General features: G+C 32.2%; 1 protein-coding gene across 6 annotated transcripts in view; it reads right to left on the bottom strand.

Annotated features, from left to right (window-relative positions):
* Positions 1-19,934, bottom strand: part of LOC123554864 (acetylcholinesterase-like) — a 183,351-nt gene that overhangs the window by 92,308 nt on the left and 71,109 nt on the right. For 2 of the 6 annotated variants that reach the window (XM_045345237.2, XM_053547631.1), the window contains exon 1: positions 4,881-4,976. The exons of 3 other annotated variants lie outside the window; for them this stretch is intronic. The gene's annotated coding sequence lies outside the window, so the exon portion shown is untranslated. Of the gene's footprint in view, positions 1-4,880; positions 4,977-19,934 lie in introns of those variants that run through there. One more of the 6 variants, XM_053547639.1, reaches the window with a different exon arrangement.

Here is a 19,934-nt window from a genome sequence, read left to right on the forward strand (position 1 = left end):
CTTTCTTATCATTTTGATTGGCTGCAGTTTATACAACTCATTTAATGCATATATATATATTTATATTGATACGGATGTTGTTTGATTAAATAATTTAGGAAGCCTTGCGAAATTTGATTTTTAAAGCTGTCTTCATTGTATAAAATGTTGCTTATCATCTTCCTTATTTTAATTAGATCAAACGAGCACATATGGTCACATAAAGACAATAATCTTGGGCGATTATTCCTTGTTTAAAGCCTCTCTATTTTCTATTGTCTCCCTATATAAACTATATAAGGTTTTGGCGCTATCCTTTATGTCGGATATGTATCAAAGTATACATTTGTTATTCATTTTTCACTTTTAGATTATTGTCAAAATGTATTATAAAGTTTTCGTAGTATTTTTTGTCAAAACATTAAATGAGCCGTGCCATGAGAAAATCAACATAGTGGGTTTGCGACCAGCATGGATCCAGACCAGCCTGCGCATCCGCGCAGTCTGGTCAGGCTCCATGCTGTTCGCTTTTAAAGCCTATTTGAATTGGAGAAACTGTTAGCGAACAGCATGGATCCTGACCAGACTGCGCGGATGCGCAGGCTGGTCTGGATCCATGCTGGTCGCAAAGCCACTATGTTGGTTTTCTCATGGCACGGCTCAAATACTCATAAAGCATTTAACGCTCTAAGTAAACATTTGCATCACAGTTTGTAATACGCTAAATTGAAATCGATTTATACCTACCTTGAATAATTGAAATTCAATATAGACACCTCTAGTCTTATTGAATTAAATTATTTATGACATATGAATTAAGATATTACGCAAACTTTGGATGTTTACTTATTAAACATAACAACATGCTCTTCAGTGAACAAAATACTTCAAACACAAGTAATGTATTACATTCATGTACCAAATTAGGAAATATTTGAACTGCAATTCGTATAACTCCTGTCATTTTCAGTGTTTTAAAGTTCAGTAATGCTTTAAATTTTATAAAATAAAACGAGCGGCTATCCAAATAGAAATAATGTCCAATTACATGGTTAGAAAAATACTTCTTTTTATATTGTACATGACCTTGCACAGTTAAGTCAACAAGATATGTAATCAAGTAATCAAAACAAAGTATTCAGTACTACTAATAAGCTTTGATAATGTGGCAGTTGAGTCCAATAAGACCAGGGATGTTCACAGATAATCCTTCATAGATCTATTGTAAAGCAGTCGTTGGATTTACCTGTATTGGAAAATAAACAGTGTCATTGTATTGGGGTCAACTGCCACATTATCAAAGTTTATTAGTACTCCCGCATGATAGTTTAAACAACAGCATATTTATATTATCGTTTGATTGTTATGATTCTCATGTATCGTTGAACTCAAAAAGTTTGTCAATGATAGAATTAAAGTGCTTACTGTACTGTTATACAAAAATATTTTCTGTATTGAAACGTTTTAATGAAGAAAACTCATAATTATCCAACATGTTATCATTTGTGTTATCGTGCGGGATTTATAAAACATCCTAATAAGTTTATCAATAGACAAACCTTTGACAAATATATGAGAACACAATTATTGATAATAAAATCTAACAAGAATTTAGTATATTTTATATTCTTAACGAAATATATGGTAACTTAGCCGCATTTTAAACAAAGGCATCGTGGGCCTTTAATGTACGTTTCAAAGTAGCTGTTATGCATTATCATAAAGTAAGTGCCGCGGTTCATATACATGTATTATATTTTCTTTTATTTTCATTGTTTAAATGTAAATATTGTTGCATACGTTTGATTTTATTGAATTCTTAAAAACAATTAAGCCTCAGTCCATTATAAAGCAACTGACAAAACTGATATTTCTTTTATGATGTATATTACCTACCACTGTTTTTTTTCCATTATACATACAACCGTTAATCGCAATTTCATATCTACCAGCTCAAATGAAAATGTTTATAATTAAGTGAATATTTCTTTGATCTGTAAGCGACTGGCAAATCTGATAAAATATTTATTAACACGAGTTCTGAAATCAGGGTATTAAAACTATATACCTAACATATTTTAGTTGTATAAATGACGTAGTGTTAAATAAGATACTCAGAGTCTTGTTTCTCAAAAGTGTCAACATAGTAGGGATTATTCGAACACGGTTTGTTCATAAACTTTAACTTGTATCTTCTTGAAAAATGCCATCAATTCCAAGTTTTAACCAAATATCATATTTTTGCCGCTACTTCTGGTTCTTGTAAAATGCCAGTAGTGCTACAATCTGCGGCGTTATAGCAGGCTGGGTGCGAATAAATTTACTCCCAATATTTTGTATATGACATTCATTAGTGGTGGAGTGATTCAATGTTTTTCATTACTCGGCATAGGTTTGGGGTTTTTTTTTTTTTTTGTTGTTGTTGTTTTTTGTTTTGTTTTGTTTTTGTTTTTTTGCTTACACATTGTTAAACACGCAAAAATGTGATTTCCGGCAGAATCTACAAGGAGTTTGAAATACATCCAATGTACGTTTTACGCGTATGTACTTCATATAAAGAAAGATTTGTTTATGCACAAATTTTGCGCTTGCATGTGTACAGCGCTTGAGTAGCTTCACGAGAAGGACAAATGTACAGTAAACTGTAGTAAGTCACCATGTATACTTTAGCGAAATTGGATTAGCAAGTTACTTTTTTCCCATTTATTTCCCCAAAACAAAAGAAGGGTAAACCTCCATGTATGGTAAATATCATTTCTATGGCACAGCTTCTGTACCTATCAGCAACTTGCTTCCTTTTACTAGCTACTCGATACAGAGGGTCCTGTATAAAACAGTTTGCCCAATAGTAATAACTGCTAATGCACAAGCTGAAAAACAGACCATCCGTGTCCGGTCTGCACCAGTGTCTTGGTTAACTCGTAAAAAGTCAATTGATACGTCGTTGTAATGTGGTGACTGCTTACCACAAAATGTTTGGGAGGGTCACATTTTCCTACGTTTAAATTCATAATAAAGATTTATGTAGTATAAAGAGTATTCACCACTATTCAATTATTCGATTTGCTTATTATTTCCAATTCAACGAACCAAGAAATGAAGTTTTAAATACCTATAGAATTAAAAAAGAAGCTAGAATATGATTTTTATTACGTTCATACGTTTAAACATTAAACATGATGCATGTGTATGTACCGTGTGACCTTTAGAATATCTAATTTTCAAAAATTACATGTATGTAATGTAGTCAAATGCTATATATGATGCAATTTAAAATGTAAGTATTGTGCTATCATAATAAGCCAACAAAATATCAAAAGTACATCTAAATTCATCTGAAACAAACCTAATAAAAAGAATATTTCACAAACATTTATCCCCGATGAGAGACCTGTCTTTACAAAGCATTGCTTATACTTGAGAGACCATATAAAACAGTTAACATATAACATGAAAGAAAAGGAATGATTAGTTTAAACAATGATGATAACCAGAAATATACAAAACTATTCTATCCAGTAAGTATTCATTTTATAATGAACTTATCGGAACTTCCACACGAGTAGAGAAGAAATTCAAAGGCAGCAGTAGAAGAAAAAACTATCGGTTCTTTCAGGGAACTGCTTGCATGTATTTTTGCTGTTATATATTTTTGACTTTATCTGTATCACACATTATATCATTACATATTCTATGTAAATACCAAATTGTTAAATCATAAGGCAATCTTCATTTTCGGTAAGGGTCAGGGGCAAAATGTTTTATATTATATATTAATGGTAAGAGCTTTAACAAGCTTATCATAAATATGTCTTAGTCTTCAACAAGTTTCAGAAAAAATCGGAAATTAACTGTTACATTTTCCAACAAACTTGTAAGCAAGATTTATGATTGCAAACGTTTGTTTGTGTTCAGAAGCATAATGCGAAAACCACTTCTTCCTGATTACTTTTGCAGACACAAGAAAGTTAAACAAAATGTCCCAGAAAATGAATAAAACCTACACACGACATATACAACACCATCCAAAATGTCCATCTAATGTGCATGTATTGTTACTTTTAAAACCAAACCGAATTCTTACGGCCGTTTTATTGGCTTGCTTTATAAACATTTTAGTTATTCGAGAGTAGAATCATCTGTGAAAAATGTGGTTAATTCTTACATATTTTAATTATTCTCAACTGTCATCAATAGTTCCAACTATTTAAAAATGCTGATTTTATCTTATAATTAACTAGGTTTGTACCCCCGCAAATATTATGCCATGTGAAACTTTCATTGCAATAACTGTATATAGAGCAATGTTTCATATGTTCTCAAATGCTCAAAGTGCTTGCTGCTATGGTCATACTACTTGATTTCGGTTTATCTGTAATGATAGGTGAATAGTAGTTTTATTTCAGATATTTAGCAAGCCCACCTGAATTACAACCTGTTGAAAAACAGCGATACTTGCCGCTTTCTACAAAAACGTTCATATAATTTATTTCATCTTCTGGTATTCATAATATATAGAAATTACAGTTGCATGTGTGTCTACATTTCTGAGTGTATAACGTAACTAGTTCGTTTACAATTATGAAACAATTGCAGAATTACGTAAACCACGCGGATTTACTTTCCTAAGGGCATCTTTGAATATAACTACACTATAAGATTAATCAATAACACTACGTTAGTTACCTGTTATGTTTTTTTTTCTCATCAATTATTAACGTTTTCACAAAAAATGTGTAATCACCTTATAGTCATTGTATTACTACAGATATATTTCTTAAGCATAAAACGACCTTTTACATAGTTTAAAAAAAATATAAAATTTCATTTGAATAAAAAAATCGTCCCACTTTATAAATCTAAAGAAAATATGCAATTAATTTTAAAAAAAGATAACTTACTTAGATAAATATTTCCATTTCTCATCCTGCTTGCTATATAATAGATTCACATGATTTAATCATTACACCCTTCACATTATGAATACAATATAATAGTGTACGTTGAATAGCCCAAGCTGGTGGGAAAATACTGTAAGGTGGGTTAATAGTGCGGGGAAATTGTTTTATTTCAGGCACGCGGTGGAACTTTGTAAAAAAAATGTGGCATTTTTGTATGATTGGGAAAATACTCTTTGCTGAACTAAGAATGATATTTTTGTCGTAAAATCTTAGTAATATAAAAGGCATGGTATGTGAAAAGGATTTATATATAACTAAACTTCAGGAATCAAAACTACCACTACAGCAATAATGTTGATATGGTTTGATTATCGAATATTTACTCAAGTTTATTCTATGTGAATGTAGAGGCCATAAAATTGATTTGACCCTGGAATATCGAGACCTTTTAGAATAAATTGGTTAATTCGAGGCTTTATAGATTATTTTGGTTATTTAATATTGAGTTCTTGTAGTCAAATCTCAAAATTGAATATTTTGCATTTTATATTCGCATGTATTTAAATTACTTTCTCAGCGTTAGGTATTCCTTTTTACTTTGATGGCAAAAGCAGACTATTGTTATGTAATTGAAATTCTTTTGAAACCGAACGATAAATATTACATAAAGAAACAAACATTTTATGGCATAATGAAACCCTATCTAAGCAGTAAATACAAACTGAAGTGTTTGTGACATTATGTAAGAGTTATTGTTAACGTAAATACATTACATATTTATGGTGTATTCAAGCAGTCGTCATTCTATTTAACCATCCGCCTGTGCAATACTGTTTTTTTTTTCAGCTTTAATACCAGATATCGAGCCTGCTTTAGATGAGTATTTTAAAGATATATTATGCCAAAATGGTGTATTTGAAGATAGGATCTATTACACAACAGTATATGTGTAAATATGCTTGTTTATATGAATTGTTCTTTGTGTTAGCACATGTATAAGTAAAATCGTTATGAGTATATTATCACACTTAAAATTCTCTTAACAACAGAAATTTACTTGATAGTATACACTAACTTTATTATAAATTAACCGTTAAAGTTAAATGCATGTTATGATGACTTTCAAAATTAAAACTAATATCTAATTATGAAATATTTCAGCGAAACACAGGCACTGTACGTCTTTATCATAGCGGTAGAGTTTATTGGATATGCATCTTTTTAATTGGACTAGCTGTTCATAATGCAGATGAGCAGCAACTGCATTTATTGAGCTTCCTAAAGGGCAATACAATATGTCTGTTGTTTTCTTCTTGATATATGTTACTGATTTAGAACAGTACTATTGACATTACCTAAACAATCTTACAAAAAAAAAGACATTGACGAAATTGTGAATCGCGGGATCTGTAATATCTTGTACATCTAAATGTTACGGGAACTGCGTCTTGCAGAAAGTGATAAATGCTACATCTTAACGAAACAGCGAAAGCAGACAAACATACTGATTGTACAGGCTGACTATTGATATGTATCAGGATAACAAAATTTAATACCGTCTCTATATCAAAAAATGTTTGCGTGATGCAAGCGTATAGACGTAATTTTTATTGTATATCTTTTTATAGTCTTTGCATGTATAAAGATCCGTAATATTGCACCAATATTGTCTACATATCAGGTGTTCCACATGAGGACACATTTTCATCAAAATCAGCAATAAAACGTCTATAAAATTGTAATATAACATTGTAACTCGCTCTCATTTTTGGGGATGTAAACTTTTAACTTGCAGGTAAATTGTATCAAAATAACCCTGAAAGGTATTTCCCCATTCAAATATAGGGTTTTTAAAACATTCTGACTGGTCGGCCATTTTGGAATTCCATGGAATTAGTGTCTTCATTGATGACGTCATCAACGTTAACATGAGATCGCATGGCAATTATTTCAAAACAAATAAAACGATTAATTCAATTGTCTTTTAATTAAGATAAAAATTATATATCTGTTAAGTTATAATAAGTTCATATCATGACGTAAGCCTAACAGATACCATGCATATCACTTCTGAAGTTTCGAAGAGAATAAAATTGTGTTAAACAGGTTTATATACCCAGCATTCCAGTTTTACATATCGATACTTTCATCAAGTAAAACATTTATTGTAATTTAAAATATAACACGTATTTACAATAATCATCCATTTGTACAATCAGAGGCATTATTTCTTAACGCTAGGAAATTAAAAACCCTATTATTTCAATAATAAAAGCATACACCTACGTATATATTTCATTTCTGGTTGTCACCAGTTCATTTAAAGTTCACTATAAAATTTGTTTTGTGTTTGTAATTGATGAATATTTCTTTGATCAAGTAAGCGTACTGGATGTTGAAAAAATAAACACATTTTGATGAAGAACGCCTCATCATTGATTAGCAAGATTACCTCAATTAGAGGTGTTAAAACTATATAAAATGTATAAGTACGATTTTATTGAATAAAAATGGTGTACAGTAACCTAAGGTACGAACGTAGTAAAGTGAAGTTCATGTAACTTATAGCTTTAACACTATCGTATGCAATTATTTACATGCGACTTATCATCGGTTTACTCTTTAATGTATCTGAAAACAAAAAGGCAAATTTTTGTAAACAAAGGTTTTTTTCAGCAGTCATTTCTTCTCCTTCAAAATGAAAAAGAAGTATATTGTTTTGATATAAGTTTAAATTTCAAGATAAAATTAAATAAACTTTTACAATCTCAAGGAAAGTAATAACTTACCGAAAGCACTTTAATCATTTTTATACCTCTTTTCCAACATTATTTGATAACACTTCAATTACTAAATACTGTATGAAAGTACACATGTTAGATGTCGAAGCTATATGAATGTAGAATAACTGTTTTCACTGTTTGATCAGGTATTTCGCAATTTTTAAGATTTGGGTCGTGTTGAATGCTGGTCAGTAGGTTTATTTCTATTTAATGCATTTTGCTGAAAATCTTAAACATATAACATACAAAATGAAAAGAATGGAGCCTAATGCTTAAAAGCAATACAATGTGTGTGTTTTAACTAATAATTCAAAAATATCACTTACAATTGTAGTCCCCTGTAACCATTTATCGACAAGTACCTATTATCGACAAATATTGCATTTGTCTTTCTTTACGCTGTATACTTATAAATGGAAGTTAATTACCTCAAATAGTGCACTGATTCGAAATTATTCGGTGTCAGATTTTCATGTCTTCAGCAAAATAATAAATTTCATATGAAATTGTCCGTTTAGCCATTATTTAAGTTTGCATGTCTAGCATTAAATTTATTCTCCCAAATTAAAAGTCAGAAATGCGAACAAATGTGATTGGTTCTGATTGGTCATTTTTAACAAGAATCAGTAAATTTGTTATTCACATTAATTGATTTTAATAGGTTAGTTGAGTCACATGTTCCATTATCAGTGTTTTGTTAGTTTAAACATACTTTTATTTCAGAAATTTATGAAACATTTACAAAATAACAGTTGAGGAGTTAGACAGACAACTATAATAGCTTAGGGTTGTCCTTTCTTTAATCCTGTTGGTATTATTGTCAATACATATACATTTATGTTTAAAGTTTTCGCTCACATTTACGTTTTTAACTCGATAACTCTTGAACAACTTAAGAATACATCAAATGTTGTCGTTGTAATAGGGGACGTGCTGAGCCACGGAGTGTTGTGATGACTGAAATTCTCTGTCTTTGAGGTACAACATTAATATAATCGTCCCATGTCATAGACTAGATAGGCATAGGCACCATGGTCACTCCGGACTGCGTAACCAGTGATCGAAATTTCGAACCTCTCCTTGCTTCAATTAAAATTAAGAACGTTCGGGCAAGACTGATATGTAGGAGGGCTTTACACTATACATGTTAACGTACCGGACAATCTTCTGAAAATGAAACGTGTACTGTCTAGTGCACTTTCTTCCTTCATGTACTAAATTCCTCTGGAGGAGTCACCAATACGTTTGGTGGTAATTTTGAATTTTAGTTAAAGTAACAAGACGAGATATTTGCAACAACGTATCGATGATAAATTCTTACTTAAGTACAAAATAATTGAATAAACACAGAGAACAACCATGACCGATATTGCATTTTTGAAACATTAAACACGTTTTTATTCTTCATATAGTATTATTTAATTGCATTTCTCCCTCTGATCTATACAACAATTTTATATTTTATTTGATATACATGTTTTAATAAAAAGCTTTTGTGTGAGAGCGCCAATTTGTGTTACACGGTTTGACATCACTGTTTATTTAAAGTGTCAATCGCTGATTTACATAACGCTGATTTACTTAACTTCTCATTTGCTTGTTCATGAGGGGACATCTTGCATCGATATTTCTGATTTCAAACATCCTTACTTCGAAGTTCATCTTATCCATTCTTTTAACTCACAATTTCAAACTTTTTTCCATTCCTTGTGCTTTCACTCACTGCATCAAAGTTCAAACTTTCTGGCTTTCTTTCAACTAATTTTTTCTTTTAAATCGTATGTTCATGCTTAATTTAAATCAAGGTTGAAATTTACTACTACAAATTCAGTTTAAAATCATGCAAAAATGTTACACAATACAAATATGTTCCACTAGTGCCTGAAAAATATGTAAATAAACTTTAAACATGAACTTGAAGGGAACAAATCACGACCCGGAATATAAATGTTAATACCGTTTACGGGTTGTGTAAGCTAACAGTAATTAATTACAGAAAAGAGGGAACAAAGATGGAAGCAATGAAAATAGAAGATATGAAGTTTTAGATTGGATATAAGGAAGTAAAAAAGTTTAGAAGTAAAGACGTCAACGCAATGATATGGCTTTTCACTTCTATGACAAATGTTGTTTAAAAAGTGCGATATGTTTCATTTATCTTTGGTCATTTTTATACCCAACAGAAAATTATGTCGTAATATAAGTAACATAAACAGGCATTATTAATAACTGAAAAACTGTTTGAAATGTGACACAGGCCCTAATATAGAGACAGACATCCGGTGAGGTGATGCATAAATTAATTCTAAATGAATCTTACTGTCACTGTAGCTATATATATAACTGTAAATTTATTCTGCTTTTTAATACATGTAACACAGTGTGAGTGTCTATTTGTGTCTTTGTAAATGATGACTGCCATTACTATATGATCATATGCTTGTGTTATGTATCTGTGATGCTTTGAAAGCTCAATTATGTTGTCTGTCTAGCACCTCTGTAATGCATGGTTTATTGGAAGCTGGGCTTAATTTATGTTTTGGCATTACGAGTGTAAATTTACAAATGTATTTTTAAATATTCAGTTTTAGTGTTGTTCAGCTAATGGCTTTTGAAGATATTTAAAAACTTTTCCAGCCTACCAATACTTCTTGAATTGGTGCAAGTGAAAGGAAATTAAATGCAGACCTAATCCAAAATACGCAAACGTATACAATTCTGCATGTCGGTGAAATTTACTTAACTATAAGACCACAGCCCGCCTTGCATAGGTACGTTTTGTTTTGCAGTTGGAGATGTGGGACACAAATGTTTGTAGATATTAAAAAACCCAAACATGATAGTCAACGCTTTTTGCGTTTGAGAGAAAGCATCTATACACTGTGTTGATTTGCTTGAGACAGATTTTGTACTTGATAAATAAATTGATGCGAGTATTGAAGGCATAATTTTGGAATCGGCAGTTTCCCTGGCTTCTGGGAATCATGTGCACTGAGACAATTTAACATTTAGATATCCATGACATTCAGACAGTGTTGCTCACCACAAGTCACAAAACATGTTTTCTCATTTTACAAGTGCAGGTGTCATGTTCTGGCGAATGACCATTTTGACTGCATTTTAGACAAGTGTTCGCAAAGTGTTTCATTGTTACCGAGTTTAAAACAATAATAGAAAGAGATTTGATATATATGTGTTGAATCATGTATGAAGGTTGCTAACTTTTATCAATGAAGGAAGAAACGAAATGCTAATAATATGGTTTTTGTACTGATTTCGTTTCCTAGTCTTTTTATTTCGATGTGTCTAGCAGCAGTGACATGTTATTCAATGTCCGTCTCCGATTCCAAGCAAGACCAGGACATCTAATGACCTCCTGTGGAAATTAAGTGTATGATATGCAATGCTCTTATATAGATGGTTGACGAAGGCTGTCATGTCAAGTAAACAGCGTGCGTGTACTGCCTTTCCAAGCTTCAACGAGTAGATCACATGCATGTAATTTTTGGACAGATTTCGTTTAACAGCTATATTTTCGGCTGTTTTTGCCAATCACAAAATGAGAAGACGCTTATTATTTTATATCGTGGTCGATAGATTTAATAATAGAAATCATGGAAATGCTCTGTAAAATGTGAATGGCCGGTAAGAAGAATTCTCATTTTTTATGCCGGTTGGGGACACTTAAACAGAGAGGATATACTGCTGATGCATGCAGTGGTTATCATACTGATATCCTCGTTCTACAGATGTTTTGCAAAAACTGCAATGAGGGGACTGAATTGCTACTTCTGGGAAATATATATATTGAAAACCATGTTACGACGAAATAAAAAATAAATTTGTATGTGCGTAAAATGAAGTGGCATGAATGCAAACTATGATAATAAGGACTAATGTTGCATTGGACTTTGTGTAATTTCGTCCAATACGATCGCAGAAAACGATACCACTAAATTAGTAACCAAATATGTGTATAAACACACATGCCTTGAAACTTTAGGCTGATAGACGCATAAAAACAAACTTGCATCACCTCCCGAGTTATGAGCACTTCGAAATTTAGGGCCCTTCTATCAGGCTTACGGACAGCTACCTACGGCAAACGAATGGCTTTCTTTCAGGGGATGGCGTACAACCTTGCCTGTAAAAGTTGTTGTCATTTTCCATACACATCAAACAAGAGACGTGCAGCTAGAATTTGTATCAAAGTCATACATTAAAAAATGTTTTTTATATTTTCTGGTCCTTTGGGATCATGGAGACCATTCAATAGGGGTGTAATAGAGTTCCGCTTAAGCCTGTGCTAGGGGGCGTGAGAGGTGTTGCACATTTCATTACCTGTCATGAAAAGACTTAATCAAACCGAGTCTGCTATTATTATTCATGGTTGCATTCTATGTTTCCAGTTGATCTTTTTACAGATCTAAAGAGATTTTTCAAATCTAACAGTAGGCTTGTGTTTGTTCTTATTGTATGTGTTTTACGTAGCTATGACCTACTCGGAACACATTTTCCCCGCTGTTAAGCCTTTGCAACAGCCTTTTTGTTGGAACTGAAAATGTGTCAATACTTAACACTTCCCTTTTCAACTTACTGTTTTTCAAAATTATGAAAAATAAAGGTTTTTCAAAATTATGAAAAATAAAGGTTTTTCAAAATTATGAAAAATAAAGGTTAACAAATGTAGACGACGGATACCAATGTTACATGCATCGCCAAACAAATACCTCGTTATTATGATTATAATCATTATTTTATTCAGGCACTAAACTGGAAACAAGTATAATTATTTTAATGAAAAACACTTATGCGTCCTAATCTATTTCATTTTCGATCACCAATAATATTGTAAGTTAAATGAAATACATATACTTTGTAGAATAGTTCTTTGATTTATAAACGTATTAAATGTAAAAAACGAGCATTACAAAATAATTTTCTTCATTGATTGAAGCGATATCTCCAATTAGTGATTCGATTTATTAAAATACAAACCATGTAATGCTGTGGTAGGTACGATTGTAGTTAATCATCATTAATATGGGCCGTTCCTTGAGAAAACCTGTATTAGTGACAAAAATTCAAAACTGACATAACAAAAGATTAATAAAGAATATTCGTTTACCTTTCAAAACCTGACAATTTGAAGTAATTATCTTCATGATCTAAAACGTTACAATGCTTTTTAAGTAAGTCACTGAAGCCATTTTGAGACGTGACGTTAAGAACGTCATGAATCATGAAAGATGTATGACGTCGTCGTGCACGGCGTATATTTTTCAAATGATTAATGCAACAAATATGTTTATCACTTAATAAACATTATACATTTTGATATTTAGGAACAGTTTAAAATTATTTTACTGAAGATCTTCTCCGTATATCTTTGGTTTCACCACGGGCCTTTTATCTATACACCTCTATATTTTCTTGATGCATAGGTGCCTTAGAATTTCCGTTGCCCTGACAAAACAAACATTTATTCGTAAAATATGGTAGACTTTGGTTTGCAGTACATAACCAAATTACAATATACTTATTTCTAACTTCTACAAAAAAAAGAAACACAATGATTTCCAGGTTTTTAACTACTTATTATGCAATAATTATATCACGTCACTTATACAGGATTTTTCATGGAACGGCCCATATATAATTACTTTAAATGTAGTAAGTCCATGTGATAGTACCTTTCTTTATTCTATATATTTACAGTCTAATGTGTTATCTTAGCGGAAACTATTTACAATTGATGCATACCATTGCTGATGACTGGATCTTGGGATGTCGGAACGCCTGACCGCTATATTTATTGAAATCCGCTTAGGCGTCACGTGCATTTCCCCGAATTTGCCCTTATGAGGCATGCGTTGAAATGCGACATTAAAACGTTGTGCTAAGTCAAAAATGATAAATCTTTACACCGACCTTTAATCGCATTTGATTTCCATAAATAAGTTATAATTATCCCAAAATTCATTCTACGTCAATTGCAAATTTATTCATGTAAGTAATCGTAAATATATAGGACCATTTAAACATAAATAAAATACGAAACGTTTTAGTACTGGGCACAATGTGTGTGAAAATGTGCTTTTTCAAATTTCTAAAAACAAGGTAATCGCAAATATTTAGGGTTATTTAACTATGCATATAATACGTAACACTATAAAACTATGTCGCTGCAACGAATCTGAAAATACGTCTAATCCTTTTTGCACGAAGTTTTCGTTCCTTCGAGAACGGAGTTTGAAATACTCCAGGGAAATATCTGCAGATTTGTCTTTATACAAAGTTGAACCATCTACGTAATAAATGATGTCAGGTCCAGGTCGTTCAAGTGTTTGTCAATGTTACGTAACGTTTAGATAAATATTCAGTCTTGTTTAAACCAATGACAGAATGAATGTTTCAGTCATGAAAATTTATGGAGCAAGAGTAAGTGAGGACATTAATTTTTAAGATAATATCGTTACATTGTTTTGTGATCTCATTTTACCGCATATAAAATACGTACTATCGTTAAATTGGATTGTGATCTCAATTAACCGTGAATAAAATACTATCCTTAAATAGTTTTGTGATATAAACTTTCCGTGTATTAAATCTGTCGTTTTATTGTTTTATGATCTCAATTTACCGCATACAAAATACTATCGTTACGTTGTTTTGTGATCTCAACTTACCTTGTATCTAATACTTAATATTATCCCTAAATTGTTTTGTGATCTAAACTTACCGTATATAAAATACTATCGTTAAGTTGTTTTGAGATCTCAATTTACCGAATATGGATACTACTGTTATATCGAATTTTTAGTAAGATACTATCGTTATTATCGTTTTTGGGGCGGTGCGTAAGCTCCGCCTCCAATGGAATTAAGACGGGAAAATGAAAGCCCGTCACTTCTTAGTGCAAAACGGCAAAGCGCATCCACTTTCTACATCCTCTCATAAAGAAGAGCACCTAAAACAAAGCGGATGAATATGACCTATATTGCGGCTATTTTAGACTTGTCTGGTTCCCGTCGTACTATGTATTTGATTCTTTGTGCCGCATTTTTATCTACCAGGGACTTTCAGCAGGAAATCACTCGTTTCCTGATAGATATTTCATAAACGGGAAGGGCTAGAGACTTGGGGTCGGTTTCATTTTGTAGCTAAATGTATACAGGAAGAAGTGATAGGTAGTTTTTTTAATTGTCTAAAGAATTATTTTCACAACGGCCCGGGAAGTGAACCCATTGCTCACAGGCTCGATTCTCGAGATTCTGGCCTTCAGTAGACATATGTATAATTTGTAGGGGGTCATATTTCATTACATATTTTTCATTTTGAACTCATTTAGGATGAAAAACAGGGCCATATTCTTTGTCCCAGATCCGATACTGGTGCCTGTGGACATAACATATTTTAACATTTTGAGGTCTATCGGTTATGTCAGGTCTTATCGGATCGCCATTTCATGATTTATAACATGTAGTCAGAAGTGAACACACATCATGTCGCCTTTATTCTTCAAATTACGAACAACATAACCCAATCCGAAGTGAAAGAACACTACTTACTCCGAAAACAATCCTTTTTTCAACTGCATATGTGAATAATTACAAAGGCAGTGGCTACGATTACGGTACCGTAACCCTAGCCTCCCGTTCTAGGATTACAGAAGTTCCGTATTCCTAGACCACCCTATGAGAATAGGCTAGGATTACGGAAGTATTTAAGAGGCATCAAATTTATGTTAAGACACGCATAAATGACATTGTAAACTTACACATTTCACTTAATTTCACTTATATTTTGTGCTATCGATCGGCCGTTTTGGGTTAGTATGATCTTAAAGGCGGTGCGGGGAAATATTATAAAATTATCTATGTTTCGTATATACCTGCATTTTTTTTCACCAGGTCAACACAAATGGTCTTAAATAACACACGATATGGTTATAAATCATAAAATTCAAAGTAAAGAATTCTTTTTTAAATCTAACTTTGAAACTCATATTTCTAATATAATTCCGCACGCAGCCATTAAGATTATACTAACCCAAAACGGCGGGTAGAAAACAGGAAATAATAAGGCAGGCATAAGACTCTATGCCTCTTAAAATATTTCCGTAATCCTAGCCTATCCTCATAGGGTTGTCTAGGAATACGGAACTTCGGTAATCCTAGAACCGGAGTAGAGTATGATAAATAACGGTAGGCTAAACTGTTTAAATCTGCGTACATCGTAAATTTTACGTTTGAGAAAATGCTACATTCTACATATTAGGGCCCTTTTAGACGTTACAATGCAGATTAAAAATGAAATATAAAATAATGAATGTTGAAGGTAAAATGAGCATGTACACATCTAATATTTTGGACTACTCTTATTTTATAATATTTTTGATTTTTTTCAAAGGCTCTATTCAATAATTTAGCTGTTTGTGTATTCTAGTATTCTACTGTCAATTCTACTTTTAAATTTCTTGTACAGGCGCGCAGCTGCACATAATACTCGTAAAGAGGGGTAATGCAGTATAAATAGATAGGTAATGCCGGTTTGACGTATTAATCTTCAGATTTCTATGCAAGGTAGCAGGGGTGGCAAAATCTGATTTTGTCTTGTTTGTCCTTTTTGTCAGTTGCTATTTTGTACTTGTCCGTATAGTAATTATATAGTAAATTCTAATCAAATTAGACTGGTCCGTACAAGCTTTGGGACAACCTGGGCAATACGGACAATTGAATTTGCCACCCCTGGGTAGTCGAATGAATTTGATGATGATCATGAACGAGCATTAAATTACATCGTCAAAGGTAGTTGTTCTTTGAAAGTCAACAGGTGTACGGCTCCAGTCGCATTCGGTTTAATAATATTAAAAAACGCACATTTTTACAAATTGGTATCCAATCAATTGGACCTCATTCTATTAGTGTACACTGAAAAACAAATTGTTTGTGCAACAAATACCACTCCAATTAACTGTATCCTGTCGATTTGCCATTTTGGGAATCGATAATAACTTAGGTATTCCGTAAACCACATGACCGATTTTTGGTTTCACAACCTTTTCCATGTCGAATTAAATCTTAATTTAGAAAGAAATCAACTGTTGTTTGTAGCCACAGTTTTTCCTTATCAAATAGGATAGATCACCCTGACGTCACGCATCAACACCTGTTTATCTGGTGGTGGACAAAAAAAATAATTTTACATTGTTGGTGTATGGGATTTTAGATTTTTTATTTCTTAATAATTTCGTTCATTTTTAGATATTAAAAAATCAAGAAAGTTTCGAAATGCTAACGATATTCTTGTTTCGTTATTCAAATATCTTTTGAAAATGAATAACCGTTTTAAATGTCATATGATTTAAATAGCGCCATAGATGCCCTCAACTTTTAGGAAAACACCATAAGTTATTTTACACTAACAACATCTTTCCATAAATGGCATTTTTTCCCAATCTGAACAGTTATCACGCAGAAATTTTCACACTTTTGAGCAAGTCTCAATGAAACTTAGTCAGAATGTTACCCTTAATAAAACTTTTGATGAGTTCTTGACTGGGTCATCTTAGCTCTAAAACTAGGTCACCAGGTCAAATCAAAGGGTAAGCTTGTAAACACTCTAGAGGTCAAATGTTTGGCCCAATCTTAATGAAACTTGGTCAGAATGGAACCCTCAATAAAATCTTGGAAAAGTTTGACATTGGGTCATCTGGGATCAAAATCTAGGTCACCAGTTCAAATTAAAGGAAAAGCTTGTTTACACTCCAGAGGTCACAATTTGGGCCCAATCTTAATGAAACTTGGCCAGTATGTTACCCTCAATAAAGTCTTTGACGAGTTTGATATCAGGTTATCTTGGGTCAAAACTAGGTCACCAGTTCAAATTAAAGGAAAAGCTTGTTAACACTGTAGAGGCCACATCTATGACTATATCTTCATGAAACTTGATCAGAATGTTGATCTTAAAGATCGTAAGGTCCAATTTGTATTTATGTCATCTAGAATAAAAAAAAAACTAGATCACCAGGTCAAATCAAAGGAAAAGCTAATTTACACTAAAGAGGCCACATTTATGAAGATATCTTAATGAAACTTGGTCAGAATATTAATTTTGATGATCTTTATGTCAAGTGCAGATTTGGGTCAGGTGGGGTAAAAAACTCGGTCAATAGGTCAAATCAAAGGAGGAGCTTGTTGAGGCCACATTTATGACTGTATCTTCATGAAACTTGGTCGCAATGTTAATCTTGGTGATCTTTAGGTCAAGCTCGAACTTTGGTCATGTTGGGTGAAAAACTGGGTCACCGGGTCAAATCAAAGGAAAAGCTAGTTTACACTTTCGAGACCACATTTATGACCATATCTTAATGAAACTTGGTCAGAATGTTAATTTTGATAATCTTTAGGTCAGTAGCTCAGGTGAGCGATACAGGGCCTTCATGGGCCTTTTGTTTATATTTTCTCTGACTCGCTTAATAAATTTAAATTTATATGACAGTAACCTAATATTCTCTATTTATTACATATTTGACGTTGCAGGAGTGTAATACAGCCATTAAATAAAAACGATACTACACTATTGTAATAAAGCTTTGACATTGACGTCATTTATAGTATAGGCGACGTCGGTCAAATTGACTTGTGTATATAGCAGAAGAAAGTCGAACATTTGGTGTTTCGACAAGAAAGGCTAACGTGTGATAAAAAGAATTCATCTTACATTTGTGACTATCCACGTTGAATTTATTAAACTCTTTGAATATAATTGATAAAATGTGGTGTTTCACATTTTATCATGCAATCTATCTTATATTTGGCTTGAGTGTCATCGTCCGTCAGACGAAGTCTCTTGCGCAAACCACAGGTTCCTATCTCAATATTTGACTTTCATCTAAGAATGTTACAAAAAAAAAACAGCTGAAATGCACCGCCCCATCAGTACTCTCAGTGCTTTGATTATCTTAATTTACCGTGTATAAAATACTATTGTGACCTCAGTGCATATTATGGGTAGTGTTATCATGCAGGCCAGTTAAGTACTTTCTGTCTATAAAGAATACACTTTCTGGCTTTGTTTTTAAATTTTAATTTATTGCCAGCTTGTCTATTTCAATAAATGTTTGCATAAAAATTTTGAAATACGCTTTGGTAAAACTAACTCTTAGTATTTCAAGAACGCTAGAAAGCTGATAGATTGTATATGGGTGTTTAAACTGCGATTTGACTAATGATTTGTTATCAAATAAATTTAGACAGTAGATACCAAAAGAGATATTTGTCTACGTTTTTAAGAAAGTTCGTTCATTTGGTACCGTTTTCAAACACTTGTTATAGTAACATTCTTGATATTTATTTTTACGTTATGTTAAAAACTAGTATTTATTAATCGACTTGTCACTTTAACTTGTGTAAAGGAAATCGAGTTATTAAAACAGTTGCAGTTCATATAAACGTTGAAATTGTAATTTTTTTCGGAACATGAGCTGTTGTTTTAGAGGAATCGAACATAAAATTGTCCTGCAACTGTAAACATTGAACAGAGAACAACTAATTTGTTGTAAAAGCTTTTTACTGTCTGAAAACACAATATTCTAAATTAACGACTGTTTCAGTAAAACATTTTGATATATTATGATTTTCCGTAAGCATCAAAAATATATGTTTTCAACCAAAAGATTATTTTGTCACTTTACAGAACAAATCTTAGTTGGTAAGAAGTCGCATTTAAAAATATTAAGCTTTCCTTGTCTTGAATTTTAACAATTTGTAAGTACATGTATTTAGTAACAATTTAAATTTAAAGTTTAATTTTTAGTTTAAACATTACAGTTTTAAACATTTATCAAAGGGAAGTATGTATCATAGAAGTTTTCTGTTACGATAAAGAGAATGATCACAACACAACACAACACCATAGAAACATATAATAACATATACAAACACTTCAACTTCCTTGGAGATGGTAGTCACGTGACAAAGTTCTTGTTGTTCCTAATATTAATTATATGTACTTATTTTGTAATAAGGCGATAGTATGTAACAAATAAGACAGTTATTGCTTAAATAAAGTGTTTTATCTGTATTGAATGTCAGATATACTGACATCTTAACAGTTAATTTGTTATTTATTTAGTTTTGCATGAATTAATGACAGTCTAATATCAGTTTCATTCCAGTAGAGAAGACAGACAAAATCCTCCAGGACAAAATCCCCCAGGATATATTTGGCAATGGCACAGAAAATACTCCCTAAGAGGTTTTCAACT

Source organism: Mercenaria mercenaria, chromosome 7, assembly GCF_021730395.1.
Source record: "Mercenaria mercenaria strain notata chromosome 7, MADL_Memer_1, whole genome shotgun sequence".
NCBI classification, from domain to species: Eukaryota; Metazoa; Mollusca; class Bivalvia; order Venerida; family Veneridae; genus Mercenaria; species Mercenaria mercenaria.